Source organism: Dipodomys merriami, unplaced genomic scaffold, assembly GCF_024711535.1.
Source record: "Dipodomys merriami isolate MVZ:Mamm:240054 unplaced genomic scaffold, mDipMer1.0.p SCAF_388, whole genome shotgun sequence".
Classification (NCBI taxonomy): domain Eukaryota; kingdom Metazoa; phylum Chordata; class Mammalia; order Rodentia; family Heteromyidae; genus Dipodomys; species Dipodomys merriami.
The window spans coordinates 835,582-845,000 of NW_027205470.1; the positions used below are offsets into that span (position 1 = coordinate 835,582).

Below are 9,419 nucleotides of genomic sequence, written 5' to 3' on the forward strand. Positions count from 1 at the left end.
GTAATCCTAGCTACTCAGGAGGATCTACAATCTGAGGATCACAGTTCGAAGTCAACCAGAGCAGGAAAGTCCATAAGACTATCATCTCCAATTAACTACCAGAAAAATTAGAAGTGTCACTGTGGCTCATAATAGTAGATTACTAGTCTTGAGCAAAAAAGCTCAGGGACAGTGCCCATGTCTTGAGTTCAAGGCCTAAGACCAATATACACAAAAAAGCTTCCTTTCGCTCAGTTTGGGAGGTTTCACCCATGATAGATTAGCCCCTTGCTTTGGGCCTGTACCTCATGGCAAAATCATGTGGCAAAACAAATCCACTCACCTCTAGGCCCAGAAGTAAGAAAGGAGATAGTTCAACAGTACACCCAGTGACCTCAGGGCCTCCCACTAGGCCCTATCTTTTAATAGTTCCATAACGTCAATAGCAGCTAGGGTCTTCAAGGGACATTTGACATCCAAACTATAGCAACTTGGCATTTTTCGTATCCTTGAGATGTTCCCAGCCAAAAAAAAATGTATAAAAAAATGCAAGATTTCTCAAAGCCTTTGCTATGCTAATGTTCATTGTGATTCTTGTAAATATGTGCTGTTCTTAACTTACTTGAATACAGAACCTGTATTTCACTGGTGGAATGCCTATAGTACTCGTGTTGCCTGGGACATATTTTGGGAAATAATGAGTATGACAATAGGCTCGCAAAAAGCAACGAAATTGGTGAAAGACTTCAGAAAGCATACTTACAGTCTCATGCTGAAAACCCATGTGTTTTCCAAACAATGTAGGAGGGTGGCTAGTGATTAGAGCCGAAACTTCAGACAAAACAAAACAAAAAGCCAGGTGTGGAGACTCACACCTGTAATCCTACCCACTCATGAGGCTGAGATCTAAGGATTGATGTTGAAAGCCAGCTCTGGCAGGAAAGTCCAATTAATTACCAAATTAATACAGTCAACCACCAATTAATCACCCAAAAAGCTGGAAGTAGAGCTGTGGCCCAAGTGGCAGAGCACTAGCTTTGATAAAATAAAAGGCTCAGGGGCAGGGAATGTGGCTTAGTGGTAGAGTGCTTGCCTAGAATGCATGAGACCCTAAGTTCAATTTCTCAGTACCACATTAGCAAAAAAAAAAAAAAAGGCTCAGGAACAGCGCCCAGGACCTGAGTTTAAGCCCCAACCCTGGCACAAAAACAAAAAAAGACTAGATTGATACCCCAACTCTATCACCAGTAGCTATGTATTATAGGCTAATTACTCCCTCTCTTTCTTCTCCATTTTCTATTTGCCTGAGTAAATGGTGTCAAGATTATACGAGATAATATCTAACTGTATTGACTAGAATCCAGTTAGGAGACAGAAACCACATTGATATTTTTTTTATCAGATTATTAATATAAAGACTTATTAACTGAAAAGTCAGAAAGAAAACCCAGAGGTAAAAACAGAGGTAGCAATATAGCAGCCACCATCCTTAGGATAAAGAAACAAAGTAATGTTCACATTATTTAGATGTTTGGAGGCTGGGCCCTCCCAGAGCCAAAGGACACACTCAGACCTCTGGTGGGGAGCGAGCATGTGGCGGGGCTGCAACTGATGGGGGGAGGGGACTGAGGAAGCAGGTTTGACAAATGTTAGAAGAATGGCAATCTGGATCACCTACTGGTTCTGGAAACACCCTTGACTGCCACAATGAAGAGATGCTGAGGACAGTCACAGGAAGAGGAAGTGGCAAGTGCACACAGAAAGCACCCAGGAAACAAGCAGAAACGGGGAAATCCCTTCTTCCTGTCTTCCTAGCTCATTCCATTGCTCTAAATTCCAGTGCCTCAAAGGGAGGCAGCTGGCAACACATAAATGTGGATTTTGCAGAATCCCAGCCCCAGTAGCACAAAGCAGAGGATTGAATGGAGGATTTGGAGCTGAGAGACAAAAGCTCCATTGCTGATAGAAATACAACACATTTAGTGCCAAGAAAACATATATAAGAGCTATTCTTCCTCCCTGCTAACTGACTGGCTCAGTCTTGAGCTTTGCGCATATTTGCAGAATTGCTGTAGGATCTAGCAATGATAAAGATTTTAAGTGCCTGGAATTTCAATGAATTGAATTAAACAAGTTAGGCATCTCAGAATGTCTTAAGACTAAACTCTTTGTTGGTGGTGGGGCTTGAACTTGGGGCCTGGGTGCTGTCCCTGAGCCTTTGCTCAAGGCCAATGCTCTGTCACTTTGAGCCACAGCTTCTCTTCAGGTATAATATGAAAGGAAAGAGGTTGAAGAGAAAGGAGATGCACAAGTATTCTTTGGCTGTCTTAACGACATCACTCCAGCAATTGTTCCTATTAACTCTAGCAACATCTTCCTCTTTACTGGATCATTCTTATGAGCTGGAAAATGCTACCGCTAGATCTCACCTTAAACTACTCAACCCAGGTCCCTATAGTTATTACGTCATCTTCTTCCTTCCCTTTATAAGAAAATCCTCAAAGGACGATTTCAATTTGTTGCCTCCAAGTTTGTTCCTCCCAAACTCACGACTTAATTCCAGACAGATTTTTACCACACATGTATATACTACCCGAATTGTGACTAACCAGGCCATACGTGATCTCTGCATTGGTAAACTTAATGGTTAGGTCTCAGATCTTGGCATAGGTCATTTTCTCCTCACTCAAATTAATGTTGCAATTGGTGTCTAGGAACATAGGTGATAGTGGCTTGAGAAGAAAACCAGAAGTTTGTTAATGTTCCTTCCATCAGGAGATAGATACCATGTCTGCTTCCTTTGAACCTGTACGGGCTTGTGACTTTGACTGATAGGGTGCTATGAAGATACTAGTAAAATCGAAATGATCTGCAAGGTATGGAAACAAAAGGTTTTTCTTTGTTGTTAACTATTGAGTTTTTGTTTGTTTTGGTTTTTTTGTTGTTGTTGTTGTTGGTTGTGGGGCCTGAACTCTGGGCTTGGGCACTGTCCCTCAGCTCATCAGCTCAAGGCTAGCACTCTACCATTTGAGCCACAGTGCCATTTCGGCTTATTCTGCTTATGTGGTGCTGAGGAATCAAACCCAGGGCCTCATGAATGCAAGACAAGCACTCTACTACTGAGCCACCTTCACAGCCCTGTTATTGTTTTAATGTACTGTGTGAAGTTTTCTTTTTTCTTTTCTTTTGTTTCCCCTTTGGTTTATCCCATTGTCACAGTATTTGGTTTTGGTACCTTGTGTCTTTTTTTTTTTTTGGGGGGGGGGGTCCAGTCGTGAGGCCTGAACTCTGGGCCTGGGCACTGTCCCTCAGCTCTTCAGCTCAAGGCTAATACTCTACCACTTAAGCCACAGTGCCACTTCTGGCTTTTTGCTTATGTGGTGCTGAGGAATCTAACCCAGGACCTCATGCATGCAAGGCAAGCACTCTACCACTGAGCCACCTTCCCAGCCCCACCCTGTGTCTTGTATATATATTTATATGATTTGGGAAGGGAAGGGGAACAACATAATGGTGAGACAAAGGACAAAGGGTGAGCCAAGGCAACAGGGATACTGACAATATGTTGGAAATGAACTTTACAACTTGAGGGGGGAGAATTGGGGGGCAGGGAAAATGGGAGAAAAAGGAGGGAAGGGGTAACAATGTTTGACAAGAAATGTACTAATTACCTTATGTATGTAACTGTAACCCCTCTGTACATCATCTTGACAATAAAATTAAATTTTAAAAAATGTTATGTAACATCCAAAGCAAAATTACTGTACCCGATGTCCTAAGTCTAGGCACAAAATAAGGATGTCCTCTCTGTCTGCTTCTGTTGAATACTGTTCTGAAAGTTCTCTCCAGGGAAATTAGTCAAGAAGAGAAAAACGAAGTCAACTTTCAAATTTGACTTGCATTTGACATTATCTCGTATACAGGCAGGCATAAGGAATCCTCTAAAAAACTAAGTTCAAAATATTGGAAAAGGTACACTATCAATACAAAAATCAATTGTATTTCTACATACCAGCAAGGAACAATTTGAAAATGAAATTAAGAAAACAACTCAACTCTATTTATAATAGCATCAAAAAGAATAGAGTACTTAAGAACAAATTCAGTAAAACAAATGTAAAACTCATATGCTGGAAACTATAAAATACTGCCAAAAGGTATTTTTAGTGAGTTATTAAACTCAGGACCTAAGTGCTGTCCTTGAGCTTTTTGTGCTCAAGGCTAGTGCTCTACCACTTGAGCCATAGCTTCACTTCCAGCTTTTTTAGTAGTTAACTGGAGATAAGTGTCTCAAAGACTTTTCTGCCCTGGCTGCCTTCAAACCATGATCAAAACAGATCTCGGCCTCCTAAGTAGTTAGGATTAAAGATATGAGCCACCAGTGCCCAGCAAAAAGGTATTTAAGAGGATCTAAATAACATGATTGGAACACATATTGTTAATATGATAATATTCTCTAAAGTGATCTAAGGGTTCTGTTCAATTACTATTAGAATTCCAACTGGCATTCCCCTTCCCTACTTAAAAATTAACAAACTAGTTGTAAATCTCAAGGAATCCACAGAGGCTGAGACCAAAAAAAAAAAAAAGGATTTTCATGTCCCACCTTAAGAACTTACTATGGAGCTCCTTCCTATAAGCAAGCAACACTGCTTCCATTTAGTCCAATAGAAGAGGACCAAAAGTCCAGGGAAAAAATTTATAGTCATTGATTTTCAACAAAAGTGCCACAATTATTCAATGAGCAAAGAATAGCCTTTCCAATAAATGCTACTAGGCTACCACATGCAAGCTCTCTTGCTTATACTTTCTATGAATATAAATTCAAAGTTGACCATAAGCCTACATTTAAGTGCTAAAATTATAAAACTCATAAATTATTGTAGCATTGAGTAAAGATTTTTTAGATGGCACAAATAATAAAAGATACAGTGGATAAACTAGACTTCACCCAATTAGGGAGAAAAAGTATCTCCTTTCTGAAAAAAAAAAAATTCTAGAGCTGGCTACTGATGATTCATGCTTGTGATCCTAGCTACTCAGGAGGCTGAGATTAGAGGATCATGGTTTGAAGCCAGCCCAGGCAGGAAAGTCCATAAGACTCTTATCTCCAATTAACTACCAAAAGGCCAGAAATGGTGCTGTGGCTCTAGTGGTAGAGTGCTAACCTTAAGCAACAAAGCTTAGGAACTTGATCAGGCCCAGAGATCTGTCTGTCTGTCTCTCTCCTTCCCTCTTTCCTTCCCTCTCTCTCTCACAACACACATACAAACACCCCATTCTGGAGATCTAATATACAAGAATGTGAATTTATTTAACACTACTAAGCTCTATTTACAAATTGTTAAAACTGTAGTGGAAAAGAAATAAGAAATGCTAGTGAGGACACAGAGCCCACAACACTGGTGAGGATGTGAAATGTGACAGCTCCTCTGGAAAACGGTTGAGAAATTCCCCCAAAGCTTCAGTGTAAATTGCCACGAGACCCATAGTCTCGTAAGGCTCAGACATAAAAATTAGTTTGAGCAGAAACTGAATTCCTGGAATCCCTTTTCTCTTTTGTTCATTCTTGCTCTTACTTTCATCTCTTTTTCTTTTTTCCTTCCTTCCTTCCTTCCTTCTTTCCTTTTTTCTTTGTCAGACACAGGGCTTTAATTCAGGACCTGGATGCTGTTCCTGAGCTTTTTCTGCTCAAGATTAGTGTTCTACCACTTTGAACCACAGCACCACTTCCAGTTTTCTGGTGGTTAATTGGAGATATGAGTCTCATGGACTTTCCTGTCTGGGCTGGCTTCCAATCACCATCCTTAGATCTCAGCCTTCTGAGTAGCTAGGATTACAGGTGTGAGCCAAAGTTACCCAGCTTCCCAAAATCTCTTATCTGCCTAAAGCAGAGCCTCCAAAAATAACTCAATTGTCATAAACCCCATCTGGAGTCTCCACCAAGAAAGTTGAATCATCACCAGAAATAAGAATTCTAATACCACACCTAGATAGACACTGTTACAAAAGCTACCATATCACGGGGTGCCATGGGGCTCACATCTGTAATCCTAGCTACTCAGGAGCTGAGATCTGAGGATCGTGGGTCAAAGCCAGCCCGGGCAGGAAAGTCTGTGAGACTCTTATCTCCAATAAGCACTAGAAAACCGGAAGTGACATGGTGGCTCAAGTGGTAGAGCACTCATCTTGAGCTGAATAGCACAAGGACAGCGCCCAAGCCCAGAGTTCAAGTCCCATGACCACCAAAAAAAAAAAAAAAAAAAGCTACCAATCTCCTCTCATATATTTTCCTAAGGGTCCATTTATCCTTCCTAATGGTCATTTCCTTCCAGGTCCTTCCTCCCATCCCCCTCACTTCTTAGGATGGATATAGACCCTACATTCTAACCACTTCTTTAAGTCACATTTCTTTATGAGTTCCTGAATAGATACATGATTAAAATCTGTCTTCTCTCGTTAATGTCATTTTTAATTCATAGATCCCGAAATAGTAACCTAAGAGAGAAAAAGGTCCTTTGATATCCTGAGATTTGAAAACATACACACAGAAACTTGTGCCCAAATGCTCATAGCAACATTTTTCATAGTAGCCAAAAGTGGAACAACCCAAATATCCATCAAGTGATGTACACCACAATGTGGTACATTTGCCAGGGGTGGAGGAACATCTGGTTCGAGAGCTGTAGAAGGCCCACAAAATCATTTGTTACATGTTGGGAGAGACAGCCATGCCTCTCACTGGCTGCGTGTGGCCTATCTGCCTGTACTGGTAATTTCCATGAATGCTATTATAGATAGCAGAAAGGCCCTTGGTAAAAAATTTAAAAAAAAAAAAGAGCTAACCAACCCCCAAATGGGGTTTTATCTCTCTAATAATTCATCCAACTCACACAATGTCACTGTCTATTGCTACTGGAAAATTCTGACATAAACTTCTGAGGAGTCAAGGGTACAGATCTTTTTTTTTTTTTTTTCCTTTCTTGGTATTGTCATAGAGCTTGAGCTCAAGGCCTGGCTGCTGTCCCTAAGCTTTTTTGCTCAAGGCCATTTTAGATGGTTAGAGATAAAGAGTCTCACAGACTTTCCTGCCTCAGCTGGCTTCACACTACAAAATCCTGGTTTCAGCCTTCTGAGTAGCTAGGATTACAGGCATGAGCCACCAGTGCCTGGTTACAGATCTAACTCTTTAACAGAGTTAGATCCCCTTGTTACAAAAGGTAAATAGAAAATATCCTAATTGGAAAATGCATTGAAAATACATACTTCTCTTCTGACCATCTGAATTTAGCAACATAGCTCACTGTGAAGTATGAGTTGTTTACCTTTACGGTGGTGTGGCTGACAGCTCTGCAGAGCTGTGTCCCTATACAAGCTTGACACTGGAACAGAGAATCATGCTGGGTATCACTATTCCAGGAAAATATAAAAAAATCTAACATTCAAAGTACAGCTTCTACTGAGTGTATATCATTTTTGCAATACTGTGAATCTTAAAATTCTTTAAACAGAACTATTGTAAGCAGGGGCCATGTATACTTGTGTTTACTTGATTGCCTAATCAAATTCTTCATATATAATACCATAAGGCCAGACAATAACTTTAGCTTCAGCAAAGGAACAGAAGGCAAATCATCCAATGAATAAATGGATGTCAAACATGTAATATTATGTAGCTTTATGAGGAATAAAATTCTGATGTAGGCTAACAACATGGACAAACCTTCAAAAGGCATGCTACATAAAAGAAGTGTCATTTATGAAGGTCACTTACGAAAGAAATGTCATATATGATTCCACTTACATGATATGCCTAGAATAAATTCATAGAAAGTACAAAGAGGTGGTTGGCAGACATTATGGCTAAGGCAAATTTTGGGTTTGGTGTTTAGTGGATACACAATTTCAGTTTAGCATGATAAAGTTCTGGAAATGGACAGTGGTAATGGTTGCTCAATAGTGTGAATGTCCTTAATACCCCTGAATTTTATACTGAAAGACTATTAAAATGGTAAATTTTACATGTATTTTACTACCAAAAAATGATGAAAAATGGGATGATTACCAAGTTGCAAAAAAAAGTACCTCCCAAGCAAACCAACTGTGCATCTTGGAGGTCTAGGTACAGACAGATCTGGAAGGGAAGGAAGGATGGTCAAGGCAAGATCTGAGTATTCTCACAATTTACAGGACAAATGAATTTTCAAGCTCCAAGTGTTATACTTCAGGGACTGAAGTTCTGACTACACTGCTTCCAAGGGCAGGCTTTGAGAGAGCTTAGGAACTCCCAGGGTAAGGAAGTGTTCTTACTTAACCATCAATGATGCTTTCAGCACATATACTTTGAGGTCGAGAGCCTTGCCTGAGCCTTTAAGTTCAGACCCGAGGTGGGATTTATTCACAACTACAGAATGCACATGAAAGTTTAAACTGATTTATAAAATGAAGAATAGACATCTTCTTGAAAGTGCCATTTCTGATTGGAATAAAATGATATTTAAAAACACAGATGCAAAGGTAATATAATAATATACACAGGACAAAAGAGGCTTGAATGTCTCCCTGAGTGTCACAGTTTATTTGCCATGATCTACTTTTGTGGTATGTTTAAAGTAATTTTCACTGAAGGTGTAGGAAGCTCTAGTTTCCCTTTTCATTCTTAGTCACCTTGGAAAGCGTAAGGGATGGGCTTTTTTGGCCCTACTGAATTTAACTCTTACAAAGTTAACAAGGGAAACAAGAAAAGCAATTTTCTAACCCAGTATACTGGATTTATTTGGAGTAAAAATACACCAGAAAAAAAGTTATTTCTGCTAATGATTTTTCTAGCTTCCAAACCTCTAGTTTGGGACAGATTTCCTGTGCAGGAGGAAATCTAAGGTAAGGCAGTAAGAGTCTCAGATTTTCCCTGGTAGAGCAGCACAGTCTGCTGATCTAATCACATTGGACAATCAAGTTAATAAATTTAATTATCCACAAAATTTTATTATTCAGGTTTCATATATCTGCTTCTGTAGATGAGTATCATTGTAATCTAAGATACAGTGAGAACAGTCAAGAATTTTATCTTGCATTTATAATTTAAGAACCCAAATTAAAAAATTAAGACTTGTGCTTAGGTAACTATGATGATAAGAAAATTAGAAATTAAACAAAGGGATCATTACAAAAACATGTTTCAGGAAAGGATTTGGGGTAAGAACCTTTTCCACTTTTTGTAAACTGGGGAATGTACTTTTAAGAATTTAAATTTTTCCTAATTTCACTCTAGATTAGTTAAAAGGGAAAACAGCCATTTTGAGACTCAGACCTCCTCAGATTTCTGATGGGTTGCTTTTCAGAATTCATTTTCTCATTAACAATGCATGAAATTCTCGAGTTGATAAAAAGCCAAGTGTTTACATTTTTCTCAAGAACTGAATGAATTTTTCTCTATGAAC

General features: G+C 39.4%; 1 protein-coding gene across 2 annotated transcripts in view; it reads right to left on the reverse strand.

Annotated features, from left to right (window-relative positions):
- Positions 1-8,397: 8,397 nt before the first annotated feature.
- The window catches only part of LOC138805131 (cell growth regulator with RING finger domain protein 1), a 22,504-nt gene continuing 21,482 nt past the window's right edge, over positions 8,398-9,419 (reverse strand). For both annotated transcript variants that reach the window (XM_069989731.1, XM_069989732.1), the window contains exon 6: positions 8,398-9,419. This exon is cut by the window's right edge and continues 513 nt beyond it. The gene's annotated coding sequence lies outside the window, so the exon portion shown is untranslated.